Source organism: Falco peregrinus, chromosome 14 (assembly GCF_023634155.1).
Source record: "Falco peregrinus isolate bFalPer1 chromosome 14, bFalPer1.pri, whole genome shotgun sequence".
Classification (NCBI taxonomy): Eukaryota; Metazoa; Chordata; class Aves; order Falconiformes; family Falconidae; genus Falco; species Falco peregrinus.
Window position 1 is genome coordinate 7,254,360 of NC_073734.1, and position 22,339 is coordinate 7,276,698.

At 38.3% G+C, this 22,339-nt stretch overlaps 1 protein-coding gene across 2 annotated transcripts in view; it reads right to left on the reverse strand.

Moving 5' to 3' along the window:
* The window catches only part of CDH13 (cadherin 13), a 509,204-nt gene that overhangs the window by 337,152 nt on the left and 149,713 nt on the right, over positions 1–22,339 (reverse strand). The window lies entirely within an intron of this gene.

Genomic DNA, 22,339 nt, shown 5'->3' on the forward strand with positions numbered 1-22,339 from the left:
GTAAACAAAACACTCTGGACATGAACATTTTGTGATCACTCAAATCAAATGCACAGAATGCACACCTAGTTCTACAAATCGGGCAGTAGAGTCCTTATTAACTTCTTCATCATAACCCAGGATCTCTAAAGGCTCTTCTGCTGGCAAAACGTTTTCAGATATACAGTAAATCCTTATGCTTGGAAGCAGTTGTTTACAGAATATTCGACCTCAGTCTACTGCAAAAGTGTTACTTAACAGAAAACCCAAACTATAACATTTCTTACGAACTACCAGGATTGTGACATATTGCATGAGCTGTACTGTTAGTATGGCTAAGGATTGAGAACTTTTAATTACAACCACAGCTGCCAACAATACTGTTTCACTTTACGTGAAAGATGTAAAATATTTAGGAATGCTGACATAAAGAGGAAAATGTCTCTCAAGTACAAAGTTTTGAGACTTTGCCTCAAGTTTTTCTTCTCCAGCTGCAGTAGATTTCACTTTGCACAAAATATTTGAGAAAATATTAGTGATGTAACTACCAGCTAATATGATTAAGAGGCCTTCACCACAAACTTGTAATTGCTAAGTAAATTTTTCAGGTTTTGACATCTCAGAACAATATATTTGCATGAGAATGGCTTTCTTTTTTTTAGACAATACGTTCTATACTCCCCATCTACTCCTTGAGTTACAGTCAGTGTAGACTTTTGACTTATCTGTATGTTATCACTATTTTGTTTTTACACTTCATTTCTATTGAATCTTTAAAAACTGCATTACACATTCAGAAAGGAATACAGACAGGGATACAAACTACAGAAGATCAAAGACAATGGGGTTTTACTGCAAATAAAGCACTCTGAATAATTGTTTAAATTAATTGTATAGACTTCCTGTATTGGATCGTTGTTTTTAAAGGAAAAAAAATAATCCCAGATTCTCTCACCGTCTGGCCAATACCTAAGCTTTTCCTGACTATTTAATCTCTATAACTGGTCTTGAAGCACAGACAGAATCTCATAGCAGATGGCCACATTTCACCAAAATTCCATCAAATTTTGCAACTACTTCCAGACTTGAAGAAAGGGCTGCCAGAGGACCTCATGGAGATCCTTCCTCCCTGGGCATTCACTGGGACTGAATCACAAAAACCACAAGAGGGAAAAAGAACTGTTGCTGGTTCCAGAACTTCAATACAACCTCATTTTATGATGAATATTGATGAGACGTTAAATTAAGAATTGGCCAAAAGCAAAAACCTCAAATGCTCAAACTTCAGAATAAGAAACAGAACACAAGACATGGGACACTATTTGCCAAATTGACAGTGGTCGCTTGACCTTGGGGTGCACCCAGCCACCCACCCAGCCGCTCTCTCACTCCCCCACCTCATCAAGACCAGGGGAGAAAACACGATGAAAAATATCGTGGGTCAAGATAAAGACAGGGAGATCGCTTACCAATTACCGTCACATGCCAAACAGAATTGACTTGGAGAAAATTAATTAATCACCAATTAAAATAGATTCGGAGGGTGAGAAAAAGACAAAATTAAACCCAAGCCTTCCCTCCCCGTGCTTTTGCCCAGGCCCAGCTTCACTCCTTCATGCCCAGCTCCTCTGCCTCCCCTCTGGGAGCGGGGGCCTGGGGAAGGGGGGTCACAGCCGGTACCTAATGGCTCCTCTGCGGCTCCTCCTCCTCACACTTCTCCCCCGCGCGAGTCCCCTCCACAGGCTGCAGCTCCCCTCGGGACATACCCACCTGCTCCTGCGCGGGGTCCTCCCGGAGCCGCGGGGATCCCGCTCCGGCGCATGGAGCCCTTCCTCCCGCTCCCCCTCCGCCCCGGGTTCACGCTGCTCGCTCCCGCTCACACCTTTCCCCTCACGCCTCACGCCCAGGCAGCGCTTTGCCCCGTCCTCACCAGCAGCGCTAATGAGCTCAGGTGCGCCCTCTGGTGAGGCAGCTGCAGAACCAGCTGGAACCGCCTAGAACCTGCTGGAACCTGCTGGAACTGGCGCTGTCCAGCTCGCGGCTGCCCCGCCTCTCCTCACAGAGCCCTGAGCCCCACCCAGCCCGCACACTGACAAAGCCATTAGGAACCTGAAGTGGGATTTTAAAAGAACAAAGTTGTGATTCTGTGAATTTGTGCAGGAGTTTCCTCTGAGAGGAGTCCGAGCTCTATATTAGCCAGTCTCTTGCACAAAAACTAACCCAGCACCTGAAGGATCTGCTTCTGCAGAACTTTTAGGCTTGCTTACACATTTTTAACTAAAAGCTGCTCCCATTTCCTCTGCTTTACTTGAGGGCAAGAAAACTATCCTTGGAGTCACAGTGGGATAACAAACCAGACTTTCATCAGCTCATTTGCCATTTCATTGAATTTTGCTGAAAGCAAGAGGGATTATAAATAAAAAAGAAACAAAAAGCTCTCTCCCCTCAGATACTCCGATCCCTCCAGACAAACCTATCTCAGTCTGTCATGCCGCAGACCCCTGCTTGCAAAGTCTTACCCTACAGTGGAAGCAGGGGGAAAAAACACAGAATTTGGGAGCAGTAGCAGGTTAGAACAATTTCACAGTGCTCAGACTGTGCTGCCCGTGCTGCTCTCCATGACCAGGAACCCTTGCAGAAAGGGTCTTGTGCTCACAGTGGGGTTTTGACAGAAGGCTGTCAGTCAGCAAGACCTTCCTGGTGTAAAACCACCCACTGCAATTTACGTTGGTGACATGACAGGCATTTTAAGAGATTCACTGCAATCTCCTAAAGCTATCAACCCACAAAAAAAAAGAAAAACGTTCTCCTGTCACCACAAATGTGGGAAGTTGAAACTGTCTATTCTAATCAGCGTATAGATTATAGCCTTGATGAATTATGAGTTATGAGTAGATTAACTTATTCTTTTGCTCCCATGGAAAAAAAACAACCAACCACCCAAAAAAACCCCAAACAACAAAAAGCCTCCACCCAAACAACAATGAAACAAAAAAGCCTCCACCCAAACAACAATGAAACAAGGTCCTAAGAAGGTACCTTGTTATAGTGAATAAATATGTGCTTCTCATAGTCAAAAACTTTTGGTGATCTGCAGTCTTATAACTGGAAAATTTGGCATCACTCTCTGAGAAATTAATTATGTCAGGAGTAAAAAGTAAAAAAATATATTTAAAGTCTAAAAAACCTATGATAAAGTAGTTACTCAAATATAAATGTCATAGTTCAGAACTACAGCATCACCCAGCAAAACACTACGGGTCACATTCAAGAATACGCCACACTGTGTCATGCTTCAAAAAGAGGGGAGAAGCTAGCTGGGAGTGTACTTCTGCCACCTTGCTCCTCGGCATTCACAAAGCTTGAGGTTCCTGCATTGCTGCCATCTGCACGCATTGCAGAAATTCAAAGACTGCATGCAGATTCAACACATGGAACCAGGAGAAATATTTGGATCTATATTCTATGCTTCCTTGGAGTTATGAATTTGACACTTCTAGACCTTTTATGTTTTTCTCATTTATTGACCTTGCTTTATGAAACCCTGCAACTTTTTCCAATAAAGGCAGAAGGAGAGTTGTTTAAAAGTGGGAAACTGTTTTCTTACCATATCTCATCCAAAAGCACTGATGCTTTCAATTCCCAATTCTACCACAGAAACAAGAGTATTTGACAAGGTTAATAGCAAGGAGAGGGAAAGAAAATGGAAAGGCGCTGAGAAGTACTGAAATGTAGGAGAGAATTAGAAGTGAGTGGAAGTAGGTGAAGTGATCATAAGGATAAGAGGACATTGAAGATTATTTGGACCAAGGGCCAACAGAGATGGAACTGAAGCCAGTTGTTAAAGAGAGTGGAGGGGAACTGTAGCCTTAGATAAAATCCGTACTCTGAAGTCAGGGGCAAATATACGTTATTAGAATGACGTCGTCTCCTGGACTGGGATGACCAGGGAACATTGCATGAGATTGCACTGCATTCCCAGTCATTGTCATGATGTCACCCACTGGGACCATTTGCTTCCTTAAATTCAGATGGCTTCTGTCAAATGATACCAAAAAAATTACAATACTTGAGCTGCTTGCACCAGGCTCCAGTAGCAGCTACATAGCCTAAGGACCTGGCCCTGGCACTGACCAAACTTTCCCACACTGCCAGGCACTCAGGAGAGACCTGAAGAGTTTCAGCTTACTCAGGTTTCCCACCTGTGGCACTACACCTCTTAAACCAACCTACACATTTCCTATGCTCTAAAAAAGCATAGCCTAATAAATATAGGACAAATAGAATTTTTATTTCTTATGCTCAAGTGAGGAAAACTTGTTTTGTACACAAAGCCTGTGTACAAATCTCAGTGTAAAAGAGTGATTAATTACTCCTCATGTCCTCCAAGTACTAACTAGTATAACAAGAAGCTAGAGAGGGCTTTGTGGGTATCAGCTGTGGGAAGGTTCAGACAGATATTGAAGAAATCTTTCCAGCTAACCATTAAAAGAGGGTGCCGAGGACATGCTGAATACCTACGATTGCAGGGTTTTAACACTAGGTTAATGGAATGCCAACTTAATCCAAAGCTCACTCAAGACTGGTCTCAGTACCTGATCCTGCTTTAAATCAAGAGGATGGACTTGGTGGCACCTTTAAGTCTTTTCTACACATAAAGGTTCTAGATTCAATTAATGTCCCTGTCCTTTCAGGTCTATATTAGGCCTATATATGTGGGGTTCATTCAAGAAAAGAAAAACTACAAAAATGCAGTTAATTAATCACTGTGCTTTACTACACAGCTTATTCATCTAGCTGAGCCCTGGACACTGAACTCTCTTCCGAGGACTGAAGGAAATTTGAGCATGGGACTGAGAAGTTCTGAGTACAGGATGAACAAGCACATGCAGGAAAACAGAAAACAGCTCAGACAGTTCCACTGAGAAGCTAAATGATCAAAAGTACCAGGTTTCAAGAAGGTATGGATGTCTTTTTTTTCAGAAATAAAACATTCCATTACAAAGAGTTCTTCCAAGATTTTTTTTCAGATTAGTGTTTAAACAATCCCCAAGGCACCAACAAATCAAAAATAGTTACCAAAATGCATGTCACTTGGATGGATAGTGCATGCTTTAAGGAGCCTGCCAAGATTCATGGAGAAAAGAGACCAAACCATCTGGCAGTCTGCCTGAAATGAAAAGGTGGTCTCCCCATACATAACACTTTGCTGCTTGGCAACCGTGATGACGTATGATCCTTATGATGTATGATGATGTTTATAATGTTTATGCATTTGTCAGACAGATTAGGTGTGAGGAAAGCCGTGAGGTGAATAAATAATATTATTCATACGACCCAGCTGCGTTATAACAGACTGGATAAATAGCAGCCCGGTGAGAGTGGCCACACACACTAAAAGCTCCCATATCCTACCGCACACTCACCTTGTGTTATAGCCTAAGGAGTCTAACTACTTACAAGCTTACAAAGCTCTTCAGAGCAAAGACCACTTGTTCCCTCCGTGTTGGTACGGCACTTGCAACAAAATGATTCATGTTTGGTGTTCAAGGTGCTAAGGCAGTGCAAAAAATTAATAACAGCAACTGTTCAGCTGTAGCCCTAAACTAAAATTTTGTAATGCTACACCAGACGTGACCAGTGATAGTATCTCGTTGTCATGAACTCAATAGGTAATTAAAACAATGATCTAATATTTATTTACATGAAGGTGGAGTTCCTCATTTACGGATGCATGTGTGACTCTCTTGATGTTCCTAGTCATGCTCCAGCTGCCAAATGAACATCTTTATTGTGCTTAATATGCCACATGGTATGAGACAGGCTCCAAAACTCCACACAAGCAAAATGAAAACACTGCCAAGCATCTCTCAGTGAAAAAAAACAACGTGCGTGTCACTCATCACCCTCTGTTCATTTCTCAGCCTCCTATATTAGACTTTTACTCCTTTCTGTAAGAAAGCTCATTCACATATGAATTGTGCATAATATTTTTGTGCATCAAGCAATATTCATTATTAGTAATATCTGCATGCATGTCAAGGCTTTAATCGCTGACTTTGGGCTTGTTATTATCAAGGGACCTGTTGTAAAAAGGAGTTTTGTGCAAAATCCCAAGTCCATTACTGTAATGATGGGAAACTGAAGTTGTAATCGGAAATACTACTACCCTTTATAATCTCAGCAATAAATCTCAAGTTCCTGGGATTCATAATTTTAGTGCATCCCATTCTCACTGTTACAATATACATATGTGAGGGTTCGACACAACTGTGAGGTTTATGATCATGAGCCACAGATGTTTTAAAGATTATCATTTTAAAACATTGGACGGTTAGCAGTTAGATTTCTTGTAAACTATATGAAAGGAAAACAAGCTGAAACAGATTTCTTAAATTCAAAAGCATATATTAGACTGATATAGCCCTCTATCAAAGTAATTTTTTTCCCCAATTTTAATGCTCAGAAGTTTAATTTGTTTTGAACAAGAATACAGAATACATAATCTTCTATCTGACAAAATCTCTACAGATGATTCTGATTAAATATGCATATTTGTCTATAAGCACACAAAAACTTACTCTGTATGTCTCTATGTAGGAGTATTCTTATTTTCATGTTAGCTAATAACTAGCAACCAAATGGTTCCTCAGTGAAGAAATTTCACGTTGAAAATACACACCAAACACATACTTAATTACTCTATTGATGAAGTTTAGGAACCTTTTTATAAACAACTTAGCTTTGTTCAAATGAGGGAATTACACCATCATGTGAATATTATCCTGTGTATTTTTTCTCATCCTTTTTAACAAATAACTTTAGATCATATTGAAACCACAAGTTGGAAGCTGTACCTGTCAGAGGTCTAGAGATGCAAGAAAAGTACTTTATAGCTGCACAAAGGCAACAACTCTCCAGCCCAGCAGGGTTCCCTCAGTTCTGCTAAAAAGTCATCCATGCTCAATGATACTAGTAAAATAGAGAAGTCAAAGAGAAACTGACAAAGCTGAGCTTCATTAACTACAAAGAGAGAAAAGTGATGGCTGAAGCAAATGGAAATGCTTCTGAGTGCTATTGTTCTATATAAAAATTCATAAAGTACCATGACCTAGCAAAGCTCTTGTTATCAATGAACATTGATGCTGGCTGCAGGCAGCTAACTAAGGAGATGGTAACAGGCCACCATGTGACAGCATTCGTCACACTGTCAAATGCCTGACTCTGGTACAGGGTGTCATATAGCAGCCCAACACAAACTAATAGCAACGCAGTATTATGAGTCTTCAAGAGATTAATTATTATGTCCATGTGAAGTAGAAGAAATTTATCTGGAACCAACATATATGGACAACCTAAATCCATCCAAGAACAAAAGAGGAAACTATTATAATGGCTAATGGCAAAGGAAGCTGAGAAACAAAAGAAATCCTGCCTTTCAAGCCAACAATATTGTCAATTAGGAGAAACAGCTTCTCTCCCTTCCTTTGAGATGCCTTCAACATCATCTCTGGAACATGGGTTCTGGCAGGGAGCCCACAGCATGTTTATTTCTGCTGATTTTCTGCAAAAATACCTGAAGAGCAGAAGGAAAAAACAGAAAGAGAACAATGCTGCCCCGTGACACTTTTGGAGCAGCCTAAAGTCCAGACAAGACATTGTCAACAGTTAAGTCAGAAAGGATGATCCTTAAGATAAAGGGGTTATCGTTATTTCATACCTAAAAGTGCTTTAGAAATAATAGATTTGTGGCTTAGAAAAGCTGCAAGCATAACTATAAACCACTTTGCACAAAAAAAAAATCATCTTATTGAACATTTAAAGAAAATTTTTAAAGTGAATGTTAAGAAATCCCTTTTGAAGGTTTTTTTAAACATTTTAATGTTAAATTCTAGCCCTGTAGCAGAATTGCTACAGAATGATTTTTTTTGTTGTTTTTTAAAATCCAGGAAGCAATAGTACATTATTATCTCCCACTACATGTTTATGATTCTCTTGTACCTGTATAATGTCTTTTTGTGGCCCTGAAGTAAATTATAATGATGACTTATTTAGCATCCAGGTAGTAAAAAACTGAGGAAACATGAGTAATGGTACGATGTTCATCAAAATATAACAAGAATTACTTAATACAAATACACATCTATACTTAATTACTTTGGAAGAACAAGTACTAAACAATAGACTTTATACTTGCATGCACGTATAATGTCTACAAAAAACAAACTGATTACCTAAACGGGAAAACATCTCTGTGCAATTTCTGTGTGGTGACCAGATTTGTGCATAGCCCTGTTAAAACGCAAAAATTAGGCCAACAGTTCATCCAGTGGGCACTAAAGCATACGTACCTGCCCTTCAGAGAATACCCTTCCGCAATATAAATGGTACTTATTAATAGTCAGGGGTTTTTTCTGTGCTGTTAAAATGCATAGCAAAAATATATCACAGAGAGCAGATAAGCTTCCATAGATCAAGAAAGATGAGGGTTTGCCCAGCTGCAGCCCGTAACAGCTGTGGCATTTTCACTGGAAGAATCATATTGGTCCCTCTCCTGCATTACCTGGCTACCACCAACAGTCCTAGCAGAGCTGGGAAAACTGTTTACAATTTGAAATTCTGTAGCACAGCTCACCCAAGCCATAAGCAATACTAGAGTGAAGGTTCCCTCTGCCTTTGTGTAATGGGTACAATGCGTGGTTCCAGAGCAAGCAACTCGCTCCCCACTGAAGACCCACATTAGCAATGCTCTGCTCTCTCTCCTTGCTCTCCGCTATGCCCAACACTGGACTCTGGCATCTTTTCACATCTACCAAGCTCTGCCTCCTTTCTCCCAGCACATCGCAACACCACTTGCCTAGATACGAGTGTCACATCAGGTACACTAAGCTAGAGCTGAACAACCCAGCCCTAAAACCAGAAGCCTCACAACTTGTATCAGCCCAGCACTGAAGCAAAATATATTAGCTCTGCAGTGCTAGGGTTGCTGTTTGGGATTCCAGTGAGTATTTTCAGGGAACGTTATGTGAGCAAAATGGCTCCATCAGCACCAAACTCAAGGATTCCCAGCTTTGTCAGCAAATATGTCGCTGCTTCTTGCCTTTTTCCACCATGCCCCCCTCTTTTCTTTCTCCTAGAAAGGAAGATCTTTCCAGGAAGGTGATCTCTTGATGGCATCTCATGCTCTTCAGCAAATTTATTCTACCAACAGGGCTCCATCAGCAGTTTCTGGCTGCTTGAAATTACAGGAAAATACAAACACAACAGTCAAAACTGAAGGTGTTCCCTCCTCCCCCCAGCAGACTTCACCGACTCACATTACATGATACCTTCACACATCATTTTGCTGCCTGTTGTCTCACTTAGGGCAAAAATCTAATCAAGTGGAAGGAGTTGTAATGAGTTGTTCTCTGCTGGAAGTTATCTTGACTTATTCATTACAATGTAGACACATTATTGACTGATCTCCTGGGTCAGTGGCTGCATTATAAGGCACAGTAATACTATAGCTTCCGCTCTAAGCCCTACAGATAAATTACTATTTCACAAAAATATGATGTCAGTCACTGTATCCGAAGAAAAATATAAAAATCAAAACCTAGATGTTATATCAGTCATTGATCTTCTGAGCATAACATATAGTTCAGTTTAAATGGGGCTATTGTCTCTTTGTAAATGCAGAGGACACTTAAACTGATACTACATTTGTGAAGCTACAGTCTCAAAGGAACTGTCACATCTATGGAGGAACATGACATTTCACTATTAACACCGCATTGATTTTGAACAGTCCAAATGACCCCAAACCCAGAAGCAATATGTAGAAAAGACTTTTTAACTTTGTTAGTTTCAGTGAAAGAGTTTCCCATTGCAATGCAAATGATCAATATTATTCCATTTTAGCAGATTTACATAACGTTTTGCTAAACCCCCAGGAGAACACAAGATGAAATTAACTTTAGATTCTTAACAAAATCTTCACTGGCTGAGCCTGAGACACAAGCAGACAGAATGAAAGACATTCAAATGTATTGAATATGTTGCGGCTCTGCACATTGCTGTGAGAAGTTTGTCGATGTGAAATTAATTGTATACTATAGTGGAGAAAGATGGGACAGAAGTCTCTGTTTGTACAGGAATTTCCAGTGGGATATAATGGATAATTTCCTTTGAACGCTGGCTGAACAAGCGTGAAGTGGCAGTATACTACTGACCATGAATTTTCTTGGCTTCTGCACAAAGACACATTTGATCTTTGAGCAGTCACCCTAATTGCTGCCGAAATCAAATTTCTTGATATATGTAATTTATTGAAAACTAATCAGTTGAGGTTGTATACAGGGGAAGAAACAGTGTCCCAGGAGATTTAACGATGTAAACAAATTTCTGCCAGCAGGTGTCAAAAAGCAACAACAAGCAATCACTCACAAGGAAATAACTACTGTGCAACCGGCACAGAAAGTACCTTATTTACACCAGTATGTCTTTAAAATGCTTCCAAAGCCACAAATTTATTTAGTAAGGGTTTTCAGTTAACTAGACAATTAGCCACAGGTCATGGGGATATTTTCCCTCAAGTTCACAATTAAAACTGTTTGTCTTCAAGGTCGGCTTGTTATAATTACAGTGATCTGTCATTTCTTAATGTGATCTGTCATAACTTCTTGGGGTTTTTATTTTCTTTTATTTTTTTAATGGGACAAGCTTCTGTCAATGCTCAGCTAAGATGATTTTTCTATGAGTCTTAAGTTAATTTAATTGAAATTATAATATACTATTAGATTAACAGAAGATTCACTGAATTACGCACACATTTAGGTTTGCCTGAAATTTTGGCTATTAGTATGAAAACTTATTAAATGACAGAAATGAAATATTGGGCCTCACTGGAGGAGTGGATGCTTAGCCTGCTCTTTCAGTGAGAAGCACAAATAAATCTGTGATTTGAGGATGGAAGAAGAAATTATTATTATAAAAAATATTTTGTCCTATACCATGGCAGTCACTTGCACCCTTATACACTTGTTTTTTTCCAGAGATGGGAGAAAGAATATTGCCTAATACATCTCTCTTGTTCTACCAGTATGTTGAGACAAGAAGTCAAAGTGCAAGAGCTTTACATTAATAAGTTATCAATTCAAATTTCTTTTTACCCATTACCAACAAACACTGTGACAGAGGCAATAATGCCTCCATCTTCTCAATCTTGGATCTTGGTGTCACCATCTGTGTGAAATTACAACTAATCTGTAAGTCAACAGTAAGTTTCCTAGATTGCTTCCTAACCTTAAGACTCTGATAAGAAGCAAACTATCGGTCACTACATGCTAGGAAATGTAAAAAAAAAAACCAAAAAAACCCAACCAAACGACCAAATATACATACACACATGGACATCTACATACAGCTGCCCGGAATCATAATCATATAAAAGTCTTTCCTGATATACAATAAAGTTTTCTTTAAAGCCATCCACAGGAATAAAGCTTTCAGCTTGTGCTATGTGCAACTAATTTCCAAATAACACTCAGTGGCAGGAGTTTGCTTCAGAAATAGAGAATGACGCATCATTTACAATACATAAAAGGAAATGAGAGCGAGTAATAAATCCACTGTGTAATATTTTCCTTTCAAAATGGATACTGTAGGTTGCTGGCCTATTTTCCCAGCTGCTGAATGAGTAATATCATGCCTGAAGATCCGCTCAAACCATTTATTCAGTGGATTGTTCAACTTTCCCAGTGAAAAACTGAAACAAAGTTCCTCCTGTTTCCAGGTGAAAACTTTTGCCTTCTCATCTTCCCCATCAATGAACCTGACAGAGAAATAACAATTTCTCTTAATGCTTTTTACCAAGTTCTCTCAAGCGAGTTCCCTCAATCTTTTTGTAAGTCACCAGTAGAAAGTTAATTTTTCTACACATATCCAACAAATGCACAAACAATAGATCTACACTCCTTTTCAGACCTCAGTCTAAAAATCAGGTTATTAAAATATAGCCCTGGGACACACTTCATGAATAGCTTTTCAGAATGCCTTCATAAAATCTAAATTGTGTTTAAATTTGCAATATTAGTTAGTAGTTAAGCTTTTGTTTTACCCAAGTATCAAGCCAACTCCAAGACACAGATCATTCTATAAACCATGGGACAACCAACTGCTTAATTGCAGTCTGCTAATGTACAAAACTTCTGAGATGAATGAGGAAAGCCACCTCCTAAAACTGCTGGATTTTAAACTTGCTAAACTTATCATCATCTCTTTCAAACAATATCAGCGCTTGACTAACAGTTACAGAACCAAATAACCTTGGTTCGAATTTTGACTCTCACACTAAGATCAGACAAGTAGCACTGCTGAGAACAATGTAATTAAAATTGCACCATGTAATCTTGCTCTGCACAGCCATTCCCAGAACAGTTTCTATTCACATCAAACACAGGCTTTTATACTTTAAAGAAAGACAGGCTTTGGCATCTTCCACAAAAGAATTGACCTAAGGGAAAGTATATTCTGTCAGTCAGGATCACTTATAAGCAACCTGAAATTTGTTTATATAGATAAACCAAGGAAAGAATGTCAGACTACTGAAGTTTCTGCTTCATTTTAATAACTAAAAAATAATATGGGGGGGGGGGGGGGGGCGGCTGCGCGTGGTGGGGAACAAACAACAGGTAAGACTACAGCCCTGTAGTGATTATCCAATGAGCCAGGAGACACTACTATTCACATTTGCTACTTAAATGGGTGGCGTTGCTACACATGTTCACATTTTAAAAAGTAGCACTGTATATGAAGCAAATGACAACAAAAGGCCATGTCAATTACTTAACACAGTCTACATCTCAAATGTACACTACGGTTGGTAGCTCCGTTTAGCTGCTTGCTGGTTTCCAAAGGTGAATAACCACTTTCATTTAGCACTGCACATTTAGCACTTTTGACGTGACCAGCTTAGTTTGCATCAATGCAACTATAAGCTAAGGTTGAGATCAACGCAGTGTTTAACTCAAAGGTTTTTTTGTCAGCTCCAGGAATATGGATCAGGCCAATAACTCACAGTTTCTGCAGAAAGCTGTGAACAACAAGTAGTTTTCCTTACATCAAACCTCAAGGTCAACAAAAGGGTGCAATGAAAAGCTATCCGAGCCAACATCCCAGATATGAACACCCACAACAGGGACCGTTTGTAGAAAAAAAGCATTACACAAAAAATGAAAACAGAACATCTCCTGTGTGGAGATTAATGACACCAGAATACCCCTAGTGAATAATGTTCTTTCAAGTGATATAGTTTTATATTATTTCTTGTAAGCATCATATGTAATTTCATATGCTGATCATCCTGGAGACAAGGTGCTGGCCTACCACCCAGTAATTACAACACTGACTTGGTAATCAATGTGTGATTAAAATTGTATTACCGTGTACTCTCAGATTTAATAAATTACAGTTCTCTCTAAAACTACATGAATTCCATGTACAATCATAGTTGCCAACACAAGAAAATTGCCAGTCACTCAGTGGCGGACCTACCCCCAATCAATTTATTTTAAAAAAATCTAATATTTACTTTCATTTTTCCAAGTCAAAAAGACGAAAAAACCCAAGATTTCTCATCCTCCCTTCTTTCTTTAGACTTGGTATAGGTACCATTAACTGCAAATGTTGTGCTGACTGCCCTGAGGATTAGCAATATAGATTTCCTAGACTGTCACCTGACTTTGCAGTATTGAAATGCAGAAGTCTTAGCATATCTGTTTGAATAACTGTCTCTTTTCTTTCACATTAGAATAACCACAATGATTGCAATGCTTATGAAGTTTAAAGAGGTAAGATAATAATCAGTCAATCTTTACTTTGCTTCTGGTTATAAACCCATTAAAAAAGAACAACACTAAATCTGTGCATTTTTCCAGCTCATGTCCCCTTCTAAAGCATTAGTCTCTTGTGACAAATAAAGCACTATCCTTCTGTACACTGATATCCCTCATTTGTGTTGCACTTTGCTAATGGCTACAAACATGACAAACTGAGAATTCATTCTGGCAAATGTGATTTGCCAAAAGTTTTCAAGTGAGACAATGTTATATATTTATACACATGGCTGCTTAGCAACTTTGTAGTAGTTCTGCTGAGGAATTGAGGAGTAAATAAAGAGTTATGCTATATCAGAGTGTGTGTATAAGACATATATAGATCTAGGAGCAGAAAGGTTATCAGAATTCATCACCTAGCAACAAATATAGTATTATCAGCTTCCCTGTCTAGCAAGCATCTAGGAAAAAACACATTATAAACTCCACTGACTAGTGAGTTAACTTGGTAGTTTGAAGTTTAAATGAACTCTTCAGCTAATTAAACTTAGCTCTATGCTTCTGTGGGCTGTATGTTTGCATTTTAGCACATGCTTTATTCTGCAGTAAACAGTTGCCATTCACTCACCAACAGATGGGTCACATTCAAAAGCTGACAGATTCTGAGGAAATGAGAATACAAAAATGCCATACATTTTCTTACAGATACCAAGAAAATGAGAACAGTTACACAATGCATGTAAACACAACATACAGAAACAATTCTGCAAACATGCTGAGAGCCCTGCAGACTCTGAGAATATGATCAAACTGTAGCGTCAACATGGTTTCCACAATGCAACTTTGGTGATGATTCCAGTAGGAAAGATTGGGTTTACAACTCCACACTTGTCTTAAACATTTCAAAGTGATGGATGTGTAATGATTCACTAGAATCATTTAACAATAGACTAGAACTTGCATCAATGAATATTAACGAAAAATAAAATCAGTTTTCAGGTACCAAAGGCTTTGTGTATTCAGCCTGCTAGACAACTTTCATTCCCTGCCTCTCCGTCTCTCACTCTTCAATGTTTTGCATAAATACTCTGTTATTATGAACTCTGCTGTCTCAAAACGGATGACACATATTATTGCATTGGCAATGTCTGCTATTGTATTTCAATGTAGAGTGATATAGATGCAGTGTTACCATCATGCTTTAAAGTTGCTTATGTGGCATTATTTTAGGAAAGCAAATTCTTCATCATCACCTCCAAGACCTTTGTTTTTGCAGACCTCTTTATGAGAATTTCCTTGCAAGGCTGAAGACAAAAAAACTAGATTTCATTACAACCCTGACAGATGTCCATTAATATTTTGAAGTTCTGCCAGAGACAAGTCTAGAAAGAGTACATTCTTAACCATGTAAGGTTTCACAGAAGGCTAAATTACAGAGCTGGGATCCTAAACTGGCATAAACACCACAGCCCTACTAACAATTTCCTACACTTAGAACAGTTACCTTAGATGTTTCCCAATCCCAACATATGAGAACATTTCCTTGCAGAAGGAATGAGAGCCCAGCAGCCCTGGCTTAGTGAAATGCAGTTACCTGGCCAATCACGACAAGAAGTCAAGAAAAAATATAGACTCTTTACATTCACCCACATCTTTGCCTGTCTTCGCAGACCAAGCCTTTATACCATTTCTATAGTCAGTCTCTAGGCTACTTGCATGGCTCCCATCTTGAGAGCACATGACTGAGCAAGCACCAAGGATTAATGTGCTCAGTTCTTCAAGGAATTGTTTCTCTTACAGTGACTTACAGCTTACGTGCCTGCCTTCCATCAGCTCTTCTGCTGACGCTATCTTTCTGCAGAAGGCTCCTATAGAGTAAATGACAATCAATTATACTGTTCAACTTCGTTACTTTTCCAGAGCTGTTTCCCAATTCTATATTCCTCCTTCAGCCTCACAAACTACCAGAGGAGTAAAAAATATTTTACTATTGCATTCACTTGCTGTTCCAGGGGACTGCTTTTCTTTCTCTTTTGCTTTTAAAGTATCTGAATACCTTCATTTTATAGCTGTGGAAAATAAACCAACTTTTACCCTAGCTTAATATATTGGGAGTTCCAGGTTCTGTAACTGTAAATCGCTCATTTGAGGTCACACCAGCCAGTTCCAGAGCCGGTACAGGAACTCCAGCTGGCTCTCTCCACTGCAGGGTCCTGCCAACTGGCCATAGGTCTGTAGGGCACTACTCGTATATAATAGTCTCAATCAGAACACCACATAAAGTTGCACACACCCCAGAAGAAAAGCAGGCGCTTTGATGCAATCATCAACACTTGCTTGGGAAGAAATCTGGAACCGAAAGGATAGTTGATGGGCACTTGTAAAATAGCCTCAGAAAGTTAACTACCACCTGAAAGCACCATTTGACAATAATGTTACAAAGACTGTCACTCTCAGAAATGGCAAAGGTGTTCATAAGCATGTTAAATCTATTTCATTGTCTCCTTGTACAGAAGCCATCAGTTTTTTATTTGCACTGAAATGGGTTTTGGCTACTAGTATTGAAAATTCATTTGTTCAAAATGCATACTATGACCTACAGAAATCAAGTACAGCCACAAAAACTGCCTGAGAAAGTCCATCTCAAGGGCAAGCACATATAGGAAGTGCTGAAAATCTTAGGGATGTTCAAATCGATATTTAGGATTAAATAAAGATATTTAAAACTCAGTAGTACCAACATGAGCATCCAAATGTTGAATATGGACAATAACTAGTCACTAATATTTGGAAACTTGACCTAGTGCATTTAACCATTATTAGGAATGGAATAAAATGCACAAAGAAGCTTCAAATACTGTCAACTCCATTCCCATCCCCAGCTAGGCATTATTTATACAACATGGACCAACTTTTTAACGGGCAGGCACCAGTTCCTCTCCAGTTTGTGCAAATGATACAACATGGAATAACATCAGTAAGAAAAGTCAAGAAATGGCAATTAGATTCCATAATGTGATACAACATTATGGTTAAGAGACAAATGAAAAAGGAATTCATATATTCAAAAGCAAAGTGCTACTGGTTATTTCAGTGAATTCTTTAATTCCTAGGCCATAGGACACATAGAGATTTCATTAACATTGAGAGTGTTTGATTCCGTGTGACAGAAAAACTGCATCTAAAATGAGTGTTCATATTGCTGAGCTCCCAGAGAAAGATAATACTAGCCCTATACTTTTGGTAAACCAAAAGCAACCCTTTTTTTAACAATTCTGCCTCTGCCAGTTATTCCAAACATGATTTTTCACTCTAGAGCAAACAAAATATTATTCTTCTTCTCTTAATATTAAATATTCTTCTTCTTCTCTTAATATTAAGAAGGTTTTTATTTTTAATTTAAGCAAGAGGGGAAAAAAGCATACAAAAAAGAAACCCCAGCTTTTCAAATTCAAATGAATTTCTGGATCAAAAAGCAGTTGCTCTTGCAGGTCCATAAGGTTCATTATGTGGTGTTAGCCAAATAAACTAATGAGTAATACTACCTAAGTTACATTAAACACAAAATTTCAGTATTTTTAAATAAACAATAAAATTAAATAGGTTTACAAAAAATACAAAAACATCAGTGCCCCATTAAAAAAACACCACCTTCCAACCAGTAAAACTGTCTAGTGTTCTTTATCTTGTTTGAAGTACTGTGTGAGGTAAACCAGATTAAAAAAAAATCTATTATTTTTTTACATAGACCCAATATCCTTTCTATGTAGAAAAAAATACTGGTGCTGTGTAAATTAATTTCTTGCTTATTAAAATAATATCACATTCCCAAAGGCAAAGACGACAATTAGGGTTTTTTCTTTTCAGATGTTACTTCCTCCATAAATCTTAAAATTTTATACATAATTACAAACTGATGCAGTGTATAAATCATCATTATATATATAAGCTAATAATTCTTTTTAAAGGCTATGGATTTTGCAATTGCAGCTGCTGCATGGTAAACAAGGTCTTTTTACATGCTCCCCTCATAAAACAATCTATGTTACAGATTCGTATTGGTTTGTTGTTGTTTGTTTTTTTTTCCCCCCCGGCAGGTAAGTACATTTCTGCTATTCCTTTGAGACAGCATTTACCTGAGAAACAGGAGTCTAAATCCGGCATTTTAAGAAATCCCAAAAAAGACACTTCTTGGCAAACATCAGAGCAGAGCAAATAATTCAGAATAATCATTTATTTATTGGATTTGCATTTATTTTTCTATTCACCACAGACTGCTAAATTATTTTATGTAAATTATTCATGAATTTCTGCCAATGCTTCTTCCATTTAAATTACTACGAAAATGTAGTTGCAATTATTCAGATTTCAACATTGGCTCTGTCAGCTTTTTGGAGCACGGGTTCTGATCCATGATTGGCTGCAACTTGCCAAATTGGGATAGGTTGCAAGCATTACACTTGAGTACACAGTTCAAAATTTATTTTGTCAGTTCTATACTTGCAATTTGTGCTCTGAATATAATGTTTTCTGACATTTCCATACTGACAAAAGCTGTAGTGTAGACACAGCTATATCTTGCTTCAATGGACTTTTCAGTGGCATTATTTCAGTTATTTTCAGTGCCAAAGCCATTACCAAAATACAGAGGACAGGCAGAAGAGTTCTTTGACATTAACTGCCTCTGTGTTTTCTACTACTTATAAAGGTGCTGCCTGTGTCTGAGTCAATAGAGCTTTTGCTAACAATCCCAGCTGGCTGCTGCTCAGACTGCATACCCAGCACTTGAGGGAGTAACACAACAGATCACATCCCAAGGGTCCAAAAGAGGTAAGGGCATGGCAACTAACAGTCCCTCTCAACAGTCAGTTCAGACCTTGGCTCATCAGTTGATTCCCTCCACCCAGGAGAGAGTTTCTCTGCTCTATGGTGCTGTCAATCATTTTAGACAAAGCATCCTGGCATCCCATCAGGCCACCCCCAGCCAGAAGTTACTAGACATCTCCAGCACCTGGAGCTCATGCATGTGCACAGCAGAAAGTCCTCACTACTGCCCCTACAAATCTCTGTCAAAAAAGAGGTGATGAAACTTAAGGGCGCGGAGACTGTTCACTACCAGATCAAAACCAGAGCTCTCCTAACGTAAGGCAAGTCCTAGGGGTTCTGGTTCCCATCTCACCTTTTGTTTCTGTGTTTTCTCCTAAGCATCTCACTGTACCTGCTTCAAACTCAAGTAGAGGTGTGAATATAAAAAGGTTTCCACCTCAATATTAGCAATACTGAAGATCATCACATTTTCATCTCTAAATCTACCTGTGAATCTACATTTGCACCTTTATTATTAAAATATTTATACCCAGTGCATGCCATGCACATGTTGACAGTCAAATGACCTGACTATCATGCAGTTAAACAGAGTTCAGAAGGAGGGACAGGCAGAAAACATTGCGAGTTGCAAAACGGTAATTCGCCAGTCTTCCCAACTTTCAACAGTTTACTTTTCCCATCACTTTTCAGAAGATATGCCTTGGAAAAGAAAGATTAGAATTGAATTTCCCAGAGTTAGCAGTAATGCATTTTACATTAGAGAACCTGATCTTGCTTCACAAGATTGAACAATGTTTGCAAGCTAGTAAAGCCACAACGCTTACTGTAATACATTCCTCTTTCCTCAAAACAGCAAGCTCCAGCCGTGATGGAGAAGGCACTCAATTGAAAAGACCCAAATAAGCAGGTATCACCATGTGAAATAAGGACAGGTTACGTACTATATTCAGACTGTGTATTTCAAGAGTGAAGTTTACATAAGAAATGTACCTTTATAATGGTACAGACAAAATACAGTCAAAGAAATAGTAATATAATCTAAAATTAAATCTAATGTAATCTAAAAAGCCAACCTAAAATTACATTAGCAATTGTAACTGGGATTCATAAACAAAGCGTTTTTTAAGAGGATGTATTTTGTATAAGTTTTTCTTTGAAGTCCCTGCGTAGCACATCAAAGAAGGGAATATATCATGCTTATCCTCTAGGGATGATTCTTAAGAAATCATCCTGCCACAGAACAGGGATCCATAAAAACTATATTGTGGACACGTTTTGTCACTCCTCTCAGCAGAAGAAATGCATGTAGGCAGGTTATATCTATTGCCTTCAATGAAGATTTGATCAAATTGCAGCTGTCTGGTAATTGCCTTTTGGTATGAAGAACAGCATACATGCTACCGAGCTGGGGAAATCGTCATCTTTCTTTAAAAACACAAACAGGAACATGGTATGCTGCTCAAAGAACTACCCAGTGAGACATCTTACTGGGTCCATTTGGAGTGGGTAGAGATTCTTAAATCACTGTGTCCTGATTTTTAGTGGAAAGCAGGCTTGAGCCGTGATGTATGAAGGCAAAACTGAGAAAAAGATGTGCATTTCATGCAACTTCTTTTAGCAACACAACGCTTCTATTTTTTGTTTTCAAACAAGTATTTCAACAGTACTTGAATGATTGACCTGAATGCTTTTGCAGCTCAGATAGAGAAGTAAATCAGTTAAATTAAAAAAGAAAAAAAAAAAAAAAAAAGAAAGAAATCTAGATGTTGCACTGCAAAATTTTGTGCAAGCCACTGATGCCGCAGCAAATTGATTTTCCCACAGGTTCTGCAGCTTTGCACTGCCTTTTGAAGTACAGAAGCTAGATATATTTTGCTACGTATATTTCTCTGAACTAGAGCCCATAACAGTTTTATATTTTACCGAACATTTTCCAGCTGATTAATGTTATATTTACCAAACTATAAATATAGAATGATGCTTCCTTGAAGAAGTAATTTAACTTTTCTCCTCTCTTTTTTAAAATTGTTTTTGCTGTGTGTTTTTAAATAAATGGTGTAAACATAAAATTAAAAATAGATCCCTGCATTACATATTATATATATTTTTTCTTTTCAACCATGAGCAGCATCAAAATAGCTGTAACCATCCCGTGTACAAACATGACTCTGATATTAACCATACAGCTGTTGAAGTTTAATACAGCCTTAACTAGTTATTCAGTAAAACAGAAAATTGTCTCAATCAGACAACTTTATAAGAGGTTTTTTAAGTAGCATCTGAAGTTTAGCAATTTCTCCATGTCCTTTCTAGGAAACCTCTTTGCTGACGCAAACACAGACTTGGTTTTTTGTTCATTTGTTTGCTTCAGAGGGGAGATTCAGGACATACAGTCCTTTGGCTGGCTGTATCTGTTAACCTATTTCTGCTTTTACTTCCTCACATACAAAGGATACCAATTCTTGCCCGCTGTAAGTTCTTTAGTACCCACTGACAGAACTGTTCAATAGACTTCTCAGATCCCTCATGTCAAAGGGGGTTTTGCATAGGTCTCAGAAGGTTTTGATTAGGTTGTAATTAGAAAATATTCTGTTGAATTGGTAGGTAACTGTACCAACACACCAGTCTTCACAAAAATATTTTTTCCTTCTCACCTTTCTTGATTTGCACAATTATATACTGGTAGTGCCCAGAGGTGCTGGAGAAAATGGAGAGCTTCTCAGTGCCAGGTGCAAGACACACGAGAGCTGATGACATTTCTCCCTTGGCCACAATGTCGTATATATTCTTCAGTGCTTTGTGAAGCACAGGAAATGTGATTCTTCAAACTCAGACTACATCATCCGGTGTAAGGAAATGTCTTTGCTAATGATTTTACTGATTCAAACTAGGGCTTCTTTCCAAAACTCATTACATAACAACTAATTTCTCATATCTCATTTTGACATTTTGTACATAGCTCAGTACTTTTCCCCCTGTGCTAAGCATTCTGTATTGTGTAGTGTACAGATTATAAACAATGCTAAAATTAATTTGTATCTCATGCATTTGGTTTCACCCCCACTTAATCATTCTGCTGTGTGTTTGCTTAGATAAATGCTTGACAATGTTATTGACGCTTCAAAGAAAATAAGCCATTTTCTTTATGCATGTATATTAACACTGCTCACATTAAAAAAAAAAGGCAGAGAGAGAGATAAGATCAAAAATAATCCTGTCTTAATCCAAATTCCATTTTTCCATTTCCCCAAATTTGCAAGCATTGCAGTGCAAATATTTCACTAAATTATACTACTCTGTCCTCCAAACAGCAAGGAGCCACGAACAACACACTGATTAGTCAGGCCCTGTTCTGAATGGCGCTGAAATGAGTTGTTTTTCTGACACCTCTCAAGTATCTCTCATTTGTGAGCACCATTCATTTTTGTCCTGGAATAAACTCCATTCTCAATACACTGATGACTCCTGACACTTATTGGAGAAAACAAATTATTTCCATCAGAAATAAAGAATCCAACAAGGTAATAGAAAAGAGTACCTTTTTTTCAATAAGTTAATTGGTTTTCCTGCATCAACATGTTTAGATCTTACCTTTGGACTTAACAGGGTAAAGGAAATAATCATGTTTCTATAAACCTTATAAGACAATGCTTCCTTACCTGCCTTACCTAAAACCCATAATATAACTGAAGAGAAATAAAATAAAATCCAATAAC